Raw genomic sequence first — 21378 nt, 5'->3', positions numbered from 1 at the left:
ATAAGGTTTTAAAATTCTACATAACATTATTTCTCACACTAGCCCATATGGCACAAATGTTCTCTTTATATTTTCCACTTGAGAATTCATTAGTTTTAGAGGTGTCGGAATTCATACCTTTCTTGACAAATCTCCAGTGGTGTCAGTTGGAAGTCGCATGGTAATGATAAATAGTGAGTAAAACACGTGGAATTCCAAGAAAGTGCCAAGAAAATAACAGTTGAAACAGACAGTTGAGCAAGATAATCCACAACAGTAACAGCAGTATTCCGCTACAGCAGACGACAGGTCTAAGCCAATCATTTTACTGATAGAGGTTACGTGACTAAGAATCTTGACTTCCTCCGGTGCTGTAAAGGACTATTATTCCTAATTAAAACTAACAAACGAATAAATATTTGAATTTTCAACTCTGATTTATTTACGCGCAGAAGCTTGTTCAGTGTAATAACATTGATAAACTGTGTTCAGCCAGCTTGAGACAGAAGGAACCAAATGTCAAACACCACAACCGGTAAACCATCAGTTTACACCCCTGACACACAAGTTACTTTTTTAAATTGGCACGTACTTCAAATCATTACCCCCTTTGGGGGGTAATGATATGGACATTGTTAACTAGAGTAATTGGTTGCTGTAGTTGACATTTGAAGTTGATAAAGTGTATGTAATTATATTATGTGAAATTATTAATCACTTTGAAGAAAGATCCGAAATAGTCTTAACAAACAAAATATGCAAAAATGTTGAAAACACGTTTCCAAACGGAAAAAGGACTATCATTAGCATATGTCACATCAATATTTCCTCTTAACCATGGCTGTGGTGTGTCTTATTTCAGCCAATCGGCAGCACCTGTGTATAAGGAGGACATCGGTCTGCAAGCAACGCTCTTGGATTAATTGTGAACACACATTGGTCGCCAAGTAAAGGTAATCGCCTTTGGTTAGATATTTAGTAAAGACTGCGTCTTTTCAGACGTGCTTGCTTTGGATGCACTTGTTGAGGGTGCATTTGGGAATGTCTCGTACATATGTCTGATGCCATATGGAAATGTATGCTTGTCATTGGGACAGTGTGTATTCGCCTACATTAGACCGATGTACCCTTATATATGGTATATGTAGATCCAAATGTTCTAGAAGACAGACATGGTTGAGTCATAATCCTCGGCCAAGTGATGCAGTGTACCACATGACTCATGACTCGCGCGCCGGGAGCCAGGTTCACTCGGATCTTTAACCTAACATCGATCCTATTCTGTCCTAAATGCCTTTATTTCTCTTTTCGTCTCCGCAGCCAAACCCTTCAGTGACATTTCACGATCAATAATCCACCCGCGGCATTGTGGGAAATGGCGTCGATGTAAATTAGATTATGTGTTATTGTAATTGAAGTTAGAGTGCATAAGTATATATATGCAGAGTGCACAGTTGAGTGCACACCTAATCTCCTGCGTCTTACCATCTTAATTAAATGGATTAACCCAAACAAGTGGTAATAATTTATTGAGGTACAAAATAATTATCACATTTTACTCATCAAGCAAGGTTATCAGTTATTATCACATATTTAGTATAAATATCTTTGACCACATCCAACAGATAATAAGGTTGTTAACCTCGGCTTATTCCTTCTCAGCTTATCCTTACTCTCGTGGACTTCAAATGAAGTTTCGGCAGCAGATGACTTTGATATACTAGTAGATCATCTACGTGATGTAAATGTTGAAGAAGGCACAATACTTAATGCATCTGTAGTGAGTGAGTTGGGTTTAACGCCGCTTTTAACAATATTCCAGTTATATCACGGCGTGTCAACTTAATGTAGGAGGAAAGCCCGAAGTGATGCAGGTCTCAGACGTTAACCACTTCGGTGAAAACCACGAGCACGGGTATTGTGCTGACAAAACTAGAAACATCATCGTGGCGAACCAGGATTCGAACCCACAATCATAGGTTTCTGGCTTGCCCATGGAACGCGACTCTGTACAGCGCATCGCGGCGCCTTAGACGCCTGGGCCACCCCTCATGCATCTGTAAGGTGAAGTCATAGACTTCGTTCAGAATTTGAAAAAAACCACAACTGCTGGTCTTGATAATATAATAAATGAATATATGTCAACCACCATTGATGTCTTTTTAGATATGTATATCAAACATTTTATCATGGTTCTTGATGCTTCTTCCGAGAAACATAAAAATGAAAGGGAATGTATTACAAGCTCGGAAAAAGAAATGATTTTTTGCGTTTGTGGGATTTCCGAAAACATTTGGTACAGTTTGACGATAAGGACATTGACAAAAACTATTACACAATAACATATTTGTATAACAAAATTGTATGGTTATAAACATAATTTCTATATTGATCATGATGTTTTGGGAAAAAATGGATTCCTATCGAGACGTTGGCGTTACCTTTAAAAAGAAATTCAAAGTTCAAAATTCATATCAACATGTATGTGTTGTTAAAATGATTTTGTACCTCGAATGCCGCTGATCGCGACCAGAGTGTAATAAAAGTTCAGTTCAGTTAATTGGCTTTAACCTTCATTGAACAGTTCTGCTATTACAAAAGGTAAATTCCCTTTGTTGTAAATAAGTCTCGGGATATATGGGCGTAGGGATTTTGGCATGTAGGGGTGTGGGGAAACAATCATGCAGAGCTGTCTTGGCCAATTTGATAAAGCAAGGGAGGTATAACCCTTATTACTGATGTACTATTTCTTGTGGATATATGAAACGTTGGACGTTAGGCCACAATGGTTAATTTTCAACTTATCATTGTACCGGCGAATCCAAGGAGGGTGCAGGAGATCCGCGTCCATCTCCCTCTCTTCTTCAGACACCTTACACGTTATTCCAATCATGTTCACTTGAATCACTTCGTGACTTGACCCATGAAGATCCGGGTTAGAACCCATTCTTGTCGTAAAAGGAGACTTAACGGATCGGGTGGTCAGACTCATCATGTCAGGCATGTCATCGTATCCCTATTGCGTGGATTGGTGCTCATGACGTCAATCATTGGATTGTCTGGCCCAGACTCAATTATTTACAGACCGCCGTCATATAGCTGGAATATTGCTGAACGCGATTACACAACAAACAAACAAACTCGTGACTTTGTATAAGTTGCACGCCCTCTTTTTCGAAATCCTGGCTCCTACTCTGAATGATATCACTTCAAACCAGTGAAATATTCAGCCTAAAGGGTCCAGCATTTGTAATGAAACCGGATAACTCTAACATGTGGTAGACGTGTCACTGTGCTGCTCCATATAAACGATATCAATATGACTTGTTGCTACACAGCACTACGAGCTGTTCCATTGTGGTTTCCTTATACATCCCCGATACAAATCGGCATCGCACATTATATGCTTCAACAAAGTGCAAGCGTTGTGATTCCTAAGACACTTCCTAAGACACTTCCTAAGACACTTGCATTCAAATACGAGTGCTTATTATCCCCCGCCGCGCGAAAGCGCGAAGCGGGGGATATAGTATTCACGACCGTCCGTACGTACGTCCGTACGTCCGTCCGTACGTCCCACCTGTTTGTTGCCGCGATATCTCAAGAACTAAACACTGGATTGTCTTCATATTTGGAACTATGGTGTATATACAGACTCCGCAGACACCAGTCGGTTTTGGTGACCTTGATCCCATTTTCAAGGTCACAGCAGACAAATCTGCTTTTAGAGTTGGAAAACGGTGTTGCCGCGATATCTCAAGAACTAAACACTGGATTGTCTTCATATTTGGAACTATGGTGTATATACAGACTCCGCAGACACCAGTCGGTTTTGGTGACCTTGATCCCATTTTCAAGGTCACAGCAGACAAATCTGCTTTTAGAGTTGGAAAACGGTGTTGCCGCGATATCTCAAGAACTAAACACTGGATTGTCTTCATATTTGGAACTATGGTGTATATACAGACTCCGCAGACACCAGTCGGTTTTGGTGACCTTGATCCCATTTTCAAGGTCACAGCAGACAAATCTGCTTTTAGAGTTGGAAAACGGTGTTGCCGCGATATCTCAAGAACTAAACACTGGATTGTCTTCATATTTGGAACTATGGTGTATATACAGACTCCGCAGACACCAGTCGGTTTTGGTGACCTTGATCCCATTTTAAAGGTCACAGCAGGCAAATCTGCTTTTGGAGTTGGAAAACGGTGTTGCCGCGATATCTCAAGAACTAATCGCTGGATTGTCTTCATATTTGGAACTATAGTGTATATACAGACACCGCATACACCTGTCAGATTTGGTGACCTTGACCCCATTTTCAAGGTCACAGCAGGCAAATCTGTTTTTGGAGTTGGAAAACGGTGTTGCCACAATATCTCAAGAACTAATCGCTGGATTGTCTTCATATTTGGTACTATGGTGTACAGGCGGGGGATATTTCGTCACTCTGTGACAAATACTTGTTTTAGATCGTGCAACAATATATTTATTTACCGGTAAGGATTGTTTATCCAGGAGGGGCGGTGGGGTAGTCTAGTGGTTAAAGCGTTCGTTCGTCACTCGGAAGACCCGGGTTCGATTCCCCACATTGATACAATGTGTGAAGCTCATTTCTGGTGTCCCCCGCCGTGATGTTCCTGGAATATTGCTAAAAGCGGCGTAAAATCCAACTCACCTACTCACTATTTATCCGGGGCGGTCGGGTAGCCTAGTGGTTAAAGCGTTCGCTCGTCACGCCGAAGACCCGGGTTCGATTCCCGACATGGGTACAATGTGTGAAGCCCATTTCTGGTGTCCCCCGCCGTGATATTGCTGGAATATTGCTAAAAGCGGCGTAAAACCATACTCTCTCACTCACTCACTATTTATCCACGATTGTGTTCAGCGATGGCGGCCAAAAGTCAGCACACTCTCGATGATTCCAACAAGATAACTACAGAAAAAGCAGCATGATGAAAAATGTATGTACACACATCTGAAGGCAAGTGTTTCAAGAAGCGAATCGTGTTGCAGTTTTCGTGGAATTACGATTTATGTACATTATAGCAGGGTTGTTAGTGCGGTATGTTCCGGATCGGGAATCTATTAGGAAAACACCATGGAACTCTGTGTAGCGACAATTCATAATCAAAATCGTTCATATAGGGAGCATCACAGAGGTAGGTTACTGCAGCTACATCGCTCTGTATCACACTCGACACACTATCATTCTAATCTAATCGCCGTCCGACCCCAGAACACCTATCCGCCCCATGTCCAACATATTTTTAGGTTGATTCCAGATGACAATACACCAACGAACATTATGAACTATATTGTATGAAGATTTCGCGTTTATACATATATATGCTGAAGGGTATGGGAACGTATCCAAACGATACTTATACCCCGAAGACAGTGGTATCTTACATAAGGGAATGTTGTCTCTTAAATTTTAGTTGAATACCTGGCACAGGCGGCACAGTTCTACTCTGTCTGATAATTTCAACCAAAATCTGTTACGTTATTTTGTATAACAATCAATAGTCTGTCGAATCATTATAATTATTCGATTCAAGGACCATCAATTGAGGAACCATTCTTCACATGTATGGATAACTTATTTACTCTAAATTGAATTGTGGCACCATTGTTTGTGGCCTTAAATCCAAAATACAAAAACAGGAATATACCCTAGTACGAGCAAACTATGTTTAAAGACATTAAGATCTGGACATTCGTGAGTGCACTATATTAAGGGGCTTATACCTATTGCTGCTGTCACTTATTTAACCCATTGTATTGCCTGTTTTGATTGTGAACCTAAAACTGTTAGCTTGAATATAATGGGGATTCAAACACAGTTGAGAATATTTTCTTGCATTTTGAAAAGATTTGCAATTTGAAATCGCCGTAAGAACATTTGGTATAATTTTACAAAGTGTATTAAAAGTCTCAAGAAATCTATGCACTCCATCAGTGAGGGCCAGTTAAAATCACGAGCAAGTGCTAAAGGCCTATGAGTTGGTTCCTAAGGCTTATAGGCAAAATTGTCGGCAATCAAAGATGATACTTCGGTTCAATTTGCTGAGGAAAATAGTATTTTGTTTGATAGGTGGTGTTTGTTGAAGGATGTTGGTCAGATTTTGTTGTCTTCAAGCAGTTTGTACATGCTGAGATTGGGTGAACAGAAGCTAGATCAATTACACCAAGCTGAAACATTGGTCGATGATAACTCAGTTACATATAAGGCTAGCTTCCTACAGTATGGTTAGGGTAACTTCAGTTTAGGCCAGTTGAATAATACAGCTCAGGAAAGGTAAGCTACTTCGGTAAGTTTGAATCCTTGCAGGTCTGGTAGTTCATTCCCTAGGAAATCAGATACCACAATTGGTTTGAAACAGGATTCAGGATTTTTGTCAGGTATTAGATGTAATTGATTGTCGCAAGCCATGTTATTTGATTTATGATTGTCGTAAGACCAAAAATCAGTCACAAACCTCACTGCTTGTTGGTAATGATTGAGCAAGGTCTAAAGTTGTGTCTGATCCATGTGTTAACATTGAGACAAGCACTATGGAGTGCACTGAATCACTTCAGGAAGAAGTTCCAGGTATAGTTCTTTCATGCATGCCTGTGACTTTTCTATGGCTAACACGATCTCTTTGGGTTTGGTTTTCACAAACACACACACATACCCACATTTATGCAGTAGACATTTAACATTGTATGCCCAATTTGGAACTCCATTTTCTACAAACAATAACGGGGCGGTCGGGTAGCCTAGTGGTTAAAGCGTTCGCTCGTCACGCCGAAGACCCGGGTTCGATTCCCGACATGGGTACAATGTGTGAAGCCCATTTCTGGTGTCCCCCGCCGTGATATTGCTGGAATATTGCTAAAAGCAGCGTAAAACCATACTCAGTCAATCACTACAAACAATAACATAATATTATAACATGTTTTTGCATTCTACTTTCTGTCATAGTCAATAATTTTAACCAATAGTATTTGACTATTACCTATATATATGTACAAGGGTATGTGACCATATTCACCATTAACGATTACGTTAGAAATAGTATTTTTAAATAAAACGTCAAAACTCATTTCATATCCAATAGAAATCTCTGCATAAAGCCCCATCCTGACTACAAAAAGTTGACCGTCAAACTTCGTATCAGCTGGAATTACAAACCTTGGATACCACAAAAGGCTTTATGAACATATATTAGTCAATACATTTTCTTTAGTTGTATACTGAATGTATCGAATCAGTCGTGTTTGAACGTCTGCATCAATCACAGTGGGTCGAGCTTACTTAAATAGCAACGGCCATGGTCATGTGGACATGTGAAACATTCGATGTATATTTGTGGTCAAATTGTATTGTGGTGTATACTTTCACGGATAAACAGCAGCAACAGTTTCGTTAAATGTAACACTAGCTATACATTAATACGCAATTGACGTCAGTTACATAAGTATTAGCGACAAGATTCTTTCATTTCAATCCGAAAAATATTTGGGTATTTGTTTAGTTTTGGTCCCTTGCATTCAACAGTTATCATATTACAAAATTATCAGATCATATTTCAATAACTTCAATTATTAGATAGATAACTACTTGTGATTTGAAATAGGCCTAATTTGAAACATCAGACGTTGCTCCAACATTTCTTACCTTGACAACAATATATGAATATGTCACATGTATCAACATTACAATGCACATAAACAACTGTTAAATAGGTAACGAAATAAAACTAGATGTTTGACCTACATTGGGCCTATCTAGATAATATTGTACTTACGATAAACGAAAAATCCAATACACATAATCCAAGAAACGTTTAATTACGAATTTCCTTTCTTTCACATAATTTTCACACAAAAGACAGAGTTTGATAATTAGATCCACATTGTGTCCCATGTACTTTTTTTTCGTTGGAACAGGATACAATTCGAGCACAACTTTTAAAACAATCTGGAATCATTTCCCGTTTTGTCCACACCATCCTTCATCTGCTCCTATGGCTAATACCTGTTCTTCAAGCCCAAGTATCTAGGAGCTCTCCATACACTTGGTCTATTCAACATTTGTAGCACTATTTCTACCACTTGGTGGCCGCACCATTCCCTACCCATATCTGCCCGTTTAGTGTGTGGGAACACACATCACCACCTTCATCTGGTTCAACAACCACATTTACCTTGAATGTACCTGTTTATAAGAGCCTGAAGGATAAACATATTATCAGTGTTGGAGTGACGTCGAAATCCTGCTTGCTCTTCCTTGATCTTATCAAATGTATCCACCACCATACCAAGCGTTTATCAATATTGCTAATAAATATGTTACCGAATATACTGGTGAGTGTAATACACTCTTTCTTTCAAAAGGTACCTGTTTGTTTCAACTACCAAGATTGTGTGTCGATAAGAAAATGGAGATAAGGCGGTAGTTCACCAGAGATTTCATGAACAAGGGATAAGCTTGGCCCAGGATACTCCTGTGGCGGGTCATTTGGATGTTAACAAAATTTGTAATAAGATTTTAGCTCATTTCTTCTGTCCTAGTTTGCATCAGGATGTCACAGTTTTGTAATACTTGTCTTGCATGTCACGTGGAAGGAAAACCTAATCAGAATATTCACCCTGCCCCTTTGAAGCCCATGCCAGCATTTGAAGGGCCATTCAGTCGGGTCATCATTGATTGTGTTGGTCCCTTGCTTTTTGGACCGTCTCCATGGAAAGGTCCGGGGGTCGATCCCCGGTCGCGCCATACCAAAAGACTTTAAAAGATTGTTCTTGTTGTTACCCTGCCCAGCGCTCGGCATTAAGGGGCTGAAGGACTGGTCGGCTCTGAGTCAGTATACTGTGTCCGGGTGGAGTAATCATGTTAAACTGGGGCATGGAATCTCAGCGTGCTAGCACTCTAAATCGGCGTTAGTCCAAAATAGTTCAAGCACACACACACACGCACGCACGCACGTACGCACGCACACACGCACACACACACAGACGTGCATGCTTCGTCACCCGATGTGCAATAATCTTTGACGCAACGTTAAACCCCATATCACTTCACCTCATCCTTGCTTTTTGTCATCATTTGGCAATTTGTCAGAAATAAAAGCAAAAGCAATCTGAAGTTTACTGAGGAAACAATATGCTGTTACGTGTCGATTCGCAAATTGAAACAATATGTTACCCGGGAAATAGGTACGCAAACGAATTTAGTTTGAAACCAACAACAAATGGTATACAATCAACAAATGTATTACAAAATTCACAAGGTTTACAAATTACTACACAGCAATTACAATGGCAGTACACAATAGAGTGGCAGTGCAATATTGTGGCAATAAATAATATGACGGCAGTGGTCAGTATCAAATATAAGGAGTGGACCATGCAATATCCCTTGATTTTGATTCTTCAGTGAAAGGTCGTCAAATCACTCTGAGCGATTAGTATTGTTGATTTTCATTATTCACAGGAACAGTTAACTCTTGCTTTAATGCAGTATTTATGATGAGATTGGGAATGCTTGGACTACATTGTAAAGAACGCCTTTTGGCTATTGACATGCTTTATACTGATTGAACACAGGTAGCCAATGTGTTCAATGTGTCTCAGTCTGTGATTTGCAGACTTTGGAATAGGTTTAGGACACAGATTGTGAATGGTCGGCACCGCACAACAAGGTCAACGTTTCTATTAAACAGAAATCGGTCTTTATGAAATCAATCCCAAACAGTCAATCAAATCGTTGTTCACCTGCGCCAGGCCACCGGAGTCCACGTTACTGACCAGACGATTAGAAACCGTCTGCATGCTCGGCGAACTCCTGTCGACACATTCCAAGCAGACGCCAGTGGTGTTGAGAGCATATGGGGGAATCGCTGATCGGCTCATGTAATGTTACCATATTTCACTAGATTCACTCTGAACTTTCTGGATAAGCATAGGCCTGCCTGGGGGCATTCTAAAGAACGTCATGCAAGCGTCAAGGTAAGGCAACATGGCAAATTTTGGGGTGGGTCTGTAATGATATGGGGCGGAATCACTATGACTGCCAGGACGCCAGTTCATAGTGTCCATGGAAGGATCGTTGGAAAGTACTTCCGAAACAACATACTGGCGCGAATACTTGTGTCGTTTGTGGGCCATGCTGGTTCACCTTTTGTCTTTCATGACGATGACTGACTACCTCCATCAGGTAAACATCACCAGAATGCAATGGCCAAACATGCGTCTTGACCTGTCCCCCGTACAGCACATCAAGACATGATCAGGAGACGCCTACGTCTAAGGCCACCCACTACGTTAGCCGAACTGGGACAGGCGCTGCAAGTGGAGTGGACAAGACTCCCTCAAACTGTCATTGGGATTTTTATTCTGACCATGCCATGCCCTATAAACGAATTATTGACCAATCATGGGAGCATGATTCATTATTGATCAAGTCATCTCAAACGTTTACTACAATCCCGTTCTTTTTCTTGGTTGTTTGGACCCTTACAATACACATCCAAAGTGTTCTGTTGGATTACACCTAGTCCTTCCCTTTTCTTTTCCATCCATTATCATCACTTGATACCTCTTTGTATTTCTGTAATCATACTTGGCTAAACAACAGACATGGAGAGACATTCTCATCAGTGTGACCACAGTAAGTGCATTTCTCCAACCAAGCTGATAAAGATATACTCCCATGTCCATGTTATTATCCCCCGCCCCAACGAAGTTGGCGGGTTATATAATAATGGGTTCCGTCCGTGTGTGTGTGTGTGTGTGTGTGTGCGTGTGTGCGTGTGTGCGTCCCGAAATCGTTTCCGGAGCATAACTCAGAAACCGTTTAATATTTCTCTACGAAACTTTGCATGTCTATAAGACTCGTGCTGAACTGGTGCCTTTTGCTATTTAGGAATTTTTTATTTTTTATTTTTTTACGTTTCCATGGCAACAAGTTGGACTTAGGTTCTATTGGGTTGTGTTTGTTTCTGGAGCATAACTCAAAACCCATTCAATACTTTCTATCAAAACTATGCATGTTTACCAGACACATACTGAACTGCCTTTTGCTGTTTAGGAATTTAAGAATTTTTTATTTTTTATGTTTCCATTGCAACAAGTTGGACTTGTTATCCCCCGCCCCAACGAAGTTGGCGGGGGATGTAGAAATTGGTTCCGTCCGTGCGTGTGCGTGTGTGCGTCCCGAAATCGTTTCCGGAGCATAACTCAGAAACCGTTAGATATTTCTCTACGAAACTTTGCATGTTAATCAGACTCGTGCTGAACTGGTGCCTTTTGCTATTTAGGAGTTTTATACATTTTTATTTTTTACGTTTCCATGGCAACAAGTTGGACTTAGGTTCTATAAGGGTGCTGTATGTTTCCGGAGCGTAACTCAAAAACCATTAAATACTTTCTTACAAAACTTTGCATGTTTACCAGACACATACTGAACTGGTTCCTTTTGCTATTTAGGAATTTCATAAAATTTATTTTTTTACGTTTCCATGGCAACAAGTTGGACTTAGGTTCTATAAGGGTGCTGTTCGTTTCCGGAGCGTAACTTAAAAACCATTAAATACTTTCTTACAAAACTTTGCATGTTTACCAGACACATACTGAACTGGTGCCTTTTGCTATTTAGGAATTTTATAAAATTTAATTTTTTACGTTTTCATGGCAACAAGTTGGACTTGTTAGTGCTGCAATTAGGCCATTTACAAAAAGGCCCTGTGAACATAGTTCACGGGAGCTAATGTATTGCACACAGCCGGACATGTCATATTGGCGGGGGATATGAGTATTTCATGCTTGTTTGAATTAAAACCAAATAATAACTATGGATCTTCCTCTGTGTATCATGTACATGTCATTTTGATTTAACAATAGTACATTTTCAATCACGTTTTACCCGTACTGTACATTAGTTGTAATTTACTGTAATTTATGTGTTATGTACGAGGGTTGATTGAGGAACAGAACAGCATCGGTCCGCCGTGCAAAGGTTGTACGACAGTCTAATCTACCCCTGGCAGCATCCCGCAGCACCCATACCTACCTCCACACCCTTCATTCCTGTCAGTACGCATCGTCTGATCCCTCCCTCCTTCACTCCCCTAACCTTGACTCCCTTTCAAGCCTTGACCCAACCTCCCACCACACCCAACAACCCACCCCGACGCCCCAAACGAACTCATCGCCCCTGTCTCACTACCATCTACAAAGCGAAACCAAAAAGCAAAGCAAAAGGAATTCCTTCAACCAAGAGTGTGGCCATCAAAGGGCACATTCGTTTGTTGCAATGCTTTTTTGTGACTGTGGTGAGAAGTCTTCGAGCAGGGCCTGTTCCTTTGAAGACTCAGTATAACCCCTGGCTGTTGAGACACCAAGATGTGTTGACCAAGATAGCTAAAGTACTCATGGAAATAAAAAAAAACTGTTTTGCTGGATTTAATAATCGACACAAAGCATTACGTAGATGTAAATACGAAATAACAAAACAACTGGAAAAGTACTAGTCTGGATTTGCTAGTTTTATCTCAGTGCTCAATACAAAATGTACTTTACAGGAGGTAATTTGTAGGCACTTTCAACATTCAACAAGAGTTTGCCACTAACGAGGCAATATCCCCCGCCCCTGTTGCAGAATTTATGACATAATTAAATCTAAACAACCCCTAACCTTTTTTAACCGAGGTGGAACTTGTCATGGAAATTGTAAAAAAAAGATGAGTTTGGAACCTAAGTCCATCTTGTTGCCATGGAAACGTAAAAAATAAATATTTCTAAAAAAATTCAATAGCAAAAGGCACCAGTTCAGCATGTACCTGACAGACCTGCAAAGTTTGATGAAAAACTATTGAACGGTTTATGAGTTTTGCTCTGGAAACGAACCCTACCCTCACAGAACCTAAGTCCATCTTGTTGCCATGGAAACGTAAAAAAATAAAAACTTCTAAAATTTCTCAATAGCAAAAGGCACCAGTTCAGCATGTACCTGACAGACCTGCAAAGTTTGATGAAAAAATATTGAATGGTTTATGAGTTATGCTCTGGAAACGAACCCTACCCTCACAGAACCTAAGTCCATCTTGTTGCCATGGAAACGTAAAAAAATAAAAACTTCTAAAATTTCTCAATAGCAAAAGGCACCAGTTCAGCATGTTCCTGACAGACCTGCAAAGTTTGGTGAAAAAATATTGAACGGTTTATGAGTTATGCTCCGGAAACGAACCATACCCTCACAGAACATAAGTCCATCTTGTTGCCATGGAAACGTAAAAAATAAAAATTTCTAAAATTTCTCAATAGCAAAAGGCACCAGTTCAGCATGTACCTGACAGACCTGCAAAGTTTGGTGAAAAAATATTGAACGGTTTATGAGTTATGCTCCGGAAACGAACCCTACCCTCACAGAACCTAAGTCCATCTTGTTGCCATGGAAACGTAAAAAAATAAAAACTTCTAAACTTTCTCAATAGCAAAAGGCACCAGTTCAGCATGTACCTGACAGACCTGCAAAGTTTGATGAAAAAATATTGAACGGTTTATGAGTTATGCTCCGGAAACGAACCCTACCCTCACAGAACTTAGTCCATCTTGTTGCCATGGAAACGTAAAAAATAAAAATTTCTAAAATTTCTCAATAGCAAAAGGCACCAGTTCAGCATGTTCCTGACAGACCTGCAAAGTTTGGTGAAAAAATATTAAACGGTTTATGAGTTATGCTCCGGAAACGAACCTTCCCCTTACAGAACATAAGTCCATCTTGTTGCCATGGAAACGTAAAAAATAAAAATTTCTAAAATTTCTCAATAGCAAAAGGCACCAGTTCAGCATGTACCTGACAGACCTGCAAAGTTTGGTGAAAAAATATTGAACGGTTTATGAGTTATGCTCCGGAAACGAACCCTACCCTCACAGAACCTAAGTCCATCTTGTTGCCATGGAAACGTAAAAAAATAAAAACTTCTAAACTTTCTCAATAGCAAAAGGCACCAGTTCAGCATGTACCTGACAGACCTGCAAAGTTTGATGAAAAAATATTGAACGGTTTATGAGTTATGCTCCGGAAACGAACCCTACCCTCACAGAACTTAGTCCATCTTGTTGCCATGGAAACGTAAAAAATAAAAATTTCTAAAATTTCTCAATAGCAAAAGGCACCAGTTCAGCATGTACCTGACAGACCTGCAAAGTTTGATGAAAAAATATTGAACGGTTTATGAGTTATGCTCCGGAAACGAAACGTGACGGACGTACGGAGCCCGTTTCTATATCGATAAAAATAAAACTAAGTCAAAATTGACATGGCAGAAACAGGCTATAGGCATTATGCAAATTAGCCTTGAAAAAAGTTTTCAAAACAACAACAAAAATAACAGGTATGTTTATGTACATAATAATAATGACATGTAAGTTGTTGTTTGAGAAGGGAATATGTTACTTTTACGTTCTGATATTTTGACGATGATTCACTATCCCACAATGCCACTCACAAACCACTAACCACTGACAAATCACATGCACGTGGGCTTCATGCACCTGTTTTCACCTGTCGTCAAGGTGTCATAGGTCATGGACATTCACCTTGATCTACTAACACCTGGTTATGCTCAGTTTCACAATAGTCTGTTTTGTTCATATTTTTACACTTTTACGTGTAAAAAGACATATAAAACCTTTGATACGCTGTATTTGTGCCAAGGCCCAATTAGTACTAATTGAGTTGTTTGAATATTTATATATGTTGTATATTAACTGCATTTATTTAAACTATTAGATCGAAAAAACAGTTTTTTATCATTTATCATTCGTGAGTACTTTAGTCCTCGGTTCAATGTGGGCGAACGTCTGTGTTACGTAATGCAGCGCACGTTGTGGTGTGTACTGTCTGTATGTACTGACCCATCGTGTCGTGGGTGGTGTTTTGAAATTGTGATGGAACAGTTTGATACCACAAGCAATGAAGGACTCGTGAGGGATTTGTTTCAGACTCAACATTCTCTACCCACAGAAGAAACCAAAAACCCTGTCAAGGTGCACCAGCCTTACCGTCCACACAAGGCTTTACCTTAGACATGTGATGATACTCATTGTATAGTTCTCATGTTATGGTTATCTTATTAAGTTCTCACAGAAGATCTTCATGTAAGCTGAATAAAAAATCTTATACTGTAGATAGTCCGGTTTTCAATCACACACGACCTTTGAAACTAAGTCTTCGCACATCTCCCATGAAAGAGATATTTTGTGTTTGTCCATCCACATTTTATTGACACATGTATTGTGGTCAACCTTTCAGAGGACTTGATGCTTGGTAAAGCCCCTCTGCCACCCTGGGTAAATGTATAAATAGTTTGGGTCATTTGTCAGACACCCTACATACATTGACCACTCCCCTTTTCCCAAATTACGCAGTACTGTGGTCTTTCCACATACGTAGGCTGTTAGTTTGGTTGTCATTTGATAGCAAGGATATTATGAAGGTTAGTGTATTTTGCTCAAAACTATATAGATACACTTGAAAACGAACTCTATATATCATGTCGTTGAATTCACTTAATACAACTATACTAAATATATTCATAGTAATTTTCATTCATCACATTGTTATCATAGAAATGTAGAAGACGTCAAATCAGGACGAACTCGTTTGAAGAGAAATCGTCCCAATTGTACGAATCATTCTCTACAGAGTTCATTAATCCTTTACAAATGTGTAGACGTAACAAACTACCGTCCCGAAACGAGGTACAATGATTACTGACAGCAGTGTTCCTGTACGGTAGAACACACATGTATCCAAGGTAATTTTATCGACGTTAATCGCCGGTAATTGTTGTTAATTAGAAGTGGCAATCAAGTGGCAATCGGTGTACCTCTTCACCTGAACTACGGTAATCCCCTCGTTTTTTGGTGCTGACTGTCTGGGATGAGCGAGAGGTACAATGTCAGTACCCGAGGGCCTTGGACCTATTACCGTAGTTCCTCCAACAAGCACAAAGAGTGATCTTCGTTTAACAGCTTTTATTCCAACTTTGTGTTGCCGGTCAACCCACTCTAATTGTCACTTAATTATGAGACTTCGGCGGCAAAGCTTCAGTCTCAGTCGAAATGCTGGTGCCTAGGTTTGGTTTCTGGTTCGAAAGATCATGACAACAAGCCGAGAGCGGAGCACCAGTCCAGATGTAGTCTCCCCAGCCGCAGCCACTACCTAGCCGCTCTCTAACCGTTGTCTTGCCGTTCTCTCTTCGTTCTTAGCCGTTCTCTCGATTTGGGGCTTTTGCCCCTTTTTAAACCGGTACCTACGTCACAGCTCTACTCATTTTTCCATCTATCATTGGTCAGCCACCTTTCCCCCCTACACTAGATCATTCTAACCCACTCTTATCTAATAACCAGCACCTTATTCGGACTTGCCATGATGTAGCTTCTCACCCTTTTGGAATTCGAACTATTCCCCCCCAATACCATATATGTCTCAAGACCCTGACGTTTCCGTCCCTCTCATCTCTGTTCCACTTGTTTTTCATTTATGTATAGCCCTCGACCTACTACCCTCACCCCTGGTTACTCGTGGCCAAGTATGCTCCCGTAGTTTTCAACTATCAGAGCTGCCCGTCTCCTATATATATATCAATGTGTTATGTTTACATCTTACTGGTTTCAACTCCTCTTCTTGACCTTTATATACAATCACGGAGGTGTCCTAATGAATTGTTAATTACTTTAATTAGTTGTTAATTACTGTACTTTTATGCCTATAATACATGTACATACCTGAAATCATTTCCCAAGTAAAAAGTCTGACAAATTGAGTTAATCTGTAACGAAAGAAATCGTGGTGACGCTGTTATTATAAACAAGATTCACAGTAAACGGTGTAAACTGCATTCTTTTTCTGAATAGAAGTGAAATCAACTAAACGTTTAACCTAACAGGCAATCCAAGTGTACATGTGCTGTTGTTTTAACTGTAGGTAGAGTTCTGCAGGAGTTAGTTCCCTTTGACCTATTACCGTTCGTAACTCAGGTCCGACCTTACTGCTATATATTGCATGACAGTCCATGTCACCCTGTTACATGCTACCAGTCGCTAGCCCCTACATTTGTGAAAATCGGGAGAGACTCAATTCTTTCTCTCATAATATATTTGTGACACTTTTAGTTGTGGGTTTCTGGTAAACAACCTTATCTCTTACATTATTCGTATACTGCGACAGAGTGTGATGCATAGCGTATTCCTCACGGGATTTTACAGTTTCTTCTATGGAACTGTTTGACAGTGAAACCCCATAAATGTCCATTATTTCAAGCAGATTTCTGTGGCAATAACCATACACTTCGAGGCATACACGTAAGGTCTGCTGTGGAACGTCTGAGGCGCCTAGCATTGATAAAACTAATACCCCCACACTGGGCGAGAAAACATGTATTAACCGTTTCAGTTTAACGTGATATTGATGCCTGCCACAAGCGGATACATTTAGACCACGCATATAAAAACATACGCGTATATAACTCTTCTCAACAATTGGTGAGCCTCGAGTATTTACTGGCCACTGTTATGTTGCTTGAGTATAACTCAATGCAGTGTCAATAACATTCACTCACTCACGGTAATCGTTTCTAATATAACCTTCGACCTCAAGTTTCTTCGTCATAGTTGCTCTCGCGTTGTTTACGCCACGTAACATGTGGGAAATTCCCTGTAAGGGGGAGTGTTGTGTTGTGAAACCCGTCAACTGTGAGTAGTTGCCTTATAGTTACATCACGACAAATTCATGCCTCAGATATTATTAACACATACGCTAGTATCATTCCAGCTGATTTAGTTTGGAAAGCGGTACACATCCTTCTTTTTACAGCAAAACACCACAAGTTCGTACATGTGTGTAAATACATGAAGGTGACCGGCCCATGCCACTTTTTTGTATTTCCCAAAGCGTGCACGAATCACAGTTGTACCCAGGGTCTTTGCCGGCATGGTTTTAAGTTTCTGTACTTATTCATGGTGTGGAGATTCGTAACACACACACACACACACACACACACACACACACACACACACACACACACACACACACACACGGTGATTACCTTTCAGCACGTATGCAATAGTGAAACATGTCTGAACAACCACGAACATGTTAAATATATGTATTACTAAGCTATCAAGATGCACTAGTGTTCATTGATTCGGTATCACAAAAATGTGGTAATGTCAATGCTCCAGGACAACTTCCATAGAGTGTTATGGCCAGCATTGAACACGTGTGGGACATGCTATATAGGAGACGTGTTGGCTGAACTTGGCCACGCGCTACAAGAGGATCGGCACAGTCTCCCCCCAAATCGCCATTGGGATACTCATACGCAGTATGCCTCGTCGAGTGAATGAATGTTTGACAAATCGTGGCGGTATTACAATCTACTGATCCAGAAACGCCAACTTTGAAATTTCCAATCTTACCCTTAAGGTCCTTCAAGATCGTTGGCGGTGATAACATCTACTGTCTTACTTCACTACCGGTTGTAATGTGTTCCCAGTTCGTTCAATATCATCGTATCTATTATATCTCTTACAATTTTGGAAAGTTGAAGTAATTTCCGAGTATGTCCTACTTCGTATGACAGTACATACACTATACCCAGACCACTTTATACACGTTTCAGCTGGTATATATAAACTGTTTGAAAGACTTCGCCTTATGGATCATTTTTAAGAATGCAAACAAAACATTAACTTACGTCAAAATTCTTAATCTACTCATTAATATATGTTTTGGTTTTTTTTATGAACAGTTCCGCCTTTGCATCTGAAATCCGAATGTTATTGCTGAACCCCCAAGCAACTATATTTGGTCAAATGAGACCTTTTGGCGAAATGATATATGAAATGACACAGGAGTTAGTTTATATTACACAAGAATTCTTCTTTTCGTCTTCATAATTTACATGCTCATAATATATTAAATAATAACATGACAAATAATAAATGCGAACATATGCTAAGTAAATAGTCATTTCCTTATCAAATACCTCCAATCAGGCCTATCCACCACATTCTAAAAACATCTTTCGACATCGTGAAAATTATTGTTAACGATATGAGCACAGTGATGTTTTCATTCGAAATGTTTCTTACTTATTATGTAACATATTTAATTTATTTATCACCATGAACAATGAAAGCCACACATAGGAAGATATGTTTGTCCTAAAGTCTTGTTCAAGAAAATTCCCACCCATAGTTGTGGTAGACGAATGTTGATATGTCTATTGTTTGTACGTCTCAAAACAGTCATTGCCCAATGTGGTTTTAAGTTAGGATTGTCATAGTGTCCAGGTTACATTTTTATAGTCGATTTCCCTTGCTATTGCTGTTCTCCCCCAAAATAAGACCATTTCTCAGCGTCAGTGGGCATTCCCGACGCATCATATATATGACGTGTATATCGACGGGGGATTCCCTACTTCTATAAATACACCCAGGTCATCATCAGACTTCATTTTACAGCAGTTCACTTTCGTTTAGGTCAAAATATTGTTCAAAATTCCTAAAAGGAATTTGCCAAGTCGGAATTGTGCGGCATTTCGATCAAATCGGGTTTGTTAGTGCACGTAATAATATTTAGTTTTTGCAACAGCATAGAACCTTTTTTTCTAGGGGACTAGGAGTTTGAACACCAACCTATGCACTTTTGTACTGCAAACACGGTTTACTGTGTTTGGTTGCATTGAAAATGTGCCGGGTTCTTATCATAACGATGCAAACTTAATAAGGACTGTGTCTTCGTTTATAATTTGTGTGGCTATTTCTATTTTAAGTGTTAGTTCCATAGTTTGGTAGCTCCCTGTTGCTTTTCTCTAGTAGGCATTCAAGAGAAATCCGCACCTGTTCTGTGAATCATGAAAGCGAAAGTAAGTTGACATTTCACTTGAATATAAGCCTGATTGTTGTGAAAATACTAGGTGAGTAAAACAGAACAATGTTAATGTTTTCGGCTATTTAGTAACACTGCACCCATCATTTCTCTTAAATAATGGATTCACGTGTTAATGTGACGTGCTCTCATAGTGACCGGGTGTTCAAGTTGATGACACAACCTCACATTGCCTCACCTCATAAGGACAGTATTGTATAATGTTGAGTTTCACGAAGCCCTAGACTGTAAGGATCTACTGCCTGGATATGAATTCCAGATTTTTCGCCCCTATTATGATCTATGGTGTGCCGGCATTTCCATCGCTCACTCGTTTCGCTAGAGTGGTAAACGTTTATGGATTTTCGACGACACTTTGCGCTGTCGGTTGTGATAGGAGTATATAAATTATTGTCAACCTAAACTAATATTCTCATAACAAAGTATATAGGAACATGGTTGTGATTTCTCACTTTTATTCACACATATGTATGCGTTGCCTGTATAATGTGCGTGGTATATTTGTGGATTAGATCAGCATGGGACATGCCATCTTGTGTAGTTTTTCTATAACGGCAATTTATTACCATTCCATTTAATAAGTAATGAACGCATATCTCAAAGGAAATGCTTAACATAATTATATTATTTTTCTTACAATACACTTGATATGTTTGAAATTAGTTTTCAGCTTTCAATATGAATATATACCTAATTCAGATGTCCGAGACCTTGTACATTCGCAAAGAAATATTTATCAAATGCATAATTATTATATATATTGTTTTTTATTATATATATTGCAACTATTCTTTATGCTAGAAATAGGCGCCGTTTTGACAAGTTTTTGTGTTTTTGTATAGTTTTATACCTATGTTTAGGGGTTCGTCACTTCTTAATAATATCAACAATGCTGCTATGCTCGGGGAATATTCACCCACATCCGGGACCTCTTACTATTGTACATCTGAACATAAGGAGCTTGAAGGATAAGGTTGATCTATTAACAGCAGAATACGGTAATTTTGACATTATCTGCCTTTGCGAAACCTGGTTACATCCTGGCATTTCAAATGATGTAATTATGATATCTGGTTACCATCCACCGATTCGCAAAGACAGACCTACAAGGGGTGGAGGGGTCGCAGTGTATGTAAAAGATCACCTGTATTTTACACATGTCCCCGATCTTGATCATACTTAGAAGCTGTATGGATTGAGGTCATTGTAAATAATAATAAATTGTTGATTGGTACATTCTATAGAGGGGACCTCAGGAACTACTACTGGGACTTAATTGATGAATCATTTGCGAAAGCTGCTGATAAAAACTCTAAAATGATTGTAGTAGGTGACTTTAATGCTAATATACTTAACAGACGTAACGACAAAATTGAATATTTACAATTATTTTACAACCTAATACAACTTGTTGCTGAACCTACACGAGTAACTGATACTACTAGTAC

General features: G+C 39.6%; 1 protein-coding gene across 1 annotated transcript in view; it reads left to right on the top strand.

Annotated features, from left to right (window-relative positions):
• The first annotated feature begins 841 nt into the window (after nt 1–841).
• The window catches only part of LOC124132113 (caspase-9-like), a 40909-nt gene continuing 20372 nt past the window's right edge, over nt 842–21378 (top strand). Inside the window, exon 1 of the mRNA XM_046495779.2 lies at nt 842–932. The gene's annotated coding sequence lies outside the window, so the exon portion shown is untranslated. The remainder of the gene's footprint in view (nt 933–21378) is intronic.

This window comes from Haliotis rufescens, unplaced genomic scaffold, assembly GCF_023055435.1.
Source record: "Haliotis rufescens isolate VD_foot unplaced genomic scaffold, xgHalRufe1.0.p SCAF_4, whole genome shotgun sequence".
Lineage (NCBI taxonomy): Eukaryota > Metazoa > Mollusca > Gastropoda > Lepetellida > Haliotidae > Haliotis > Haliotis rufescens.
This window is presented reverse-complemented; position numbering and strand designations above follow the sequence as displayed.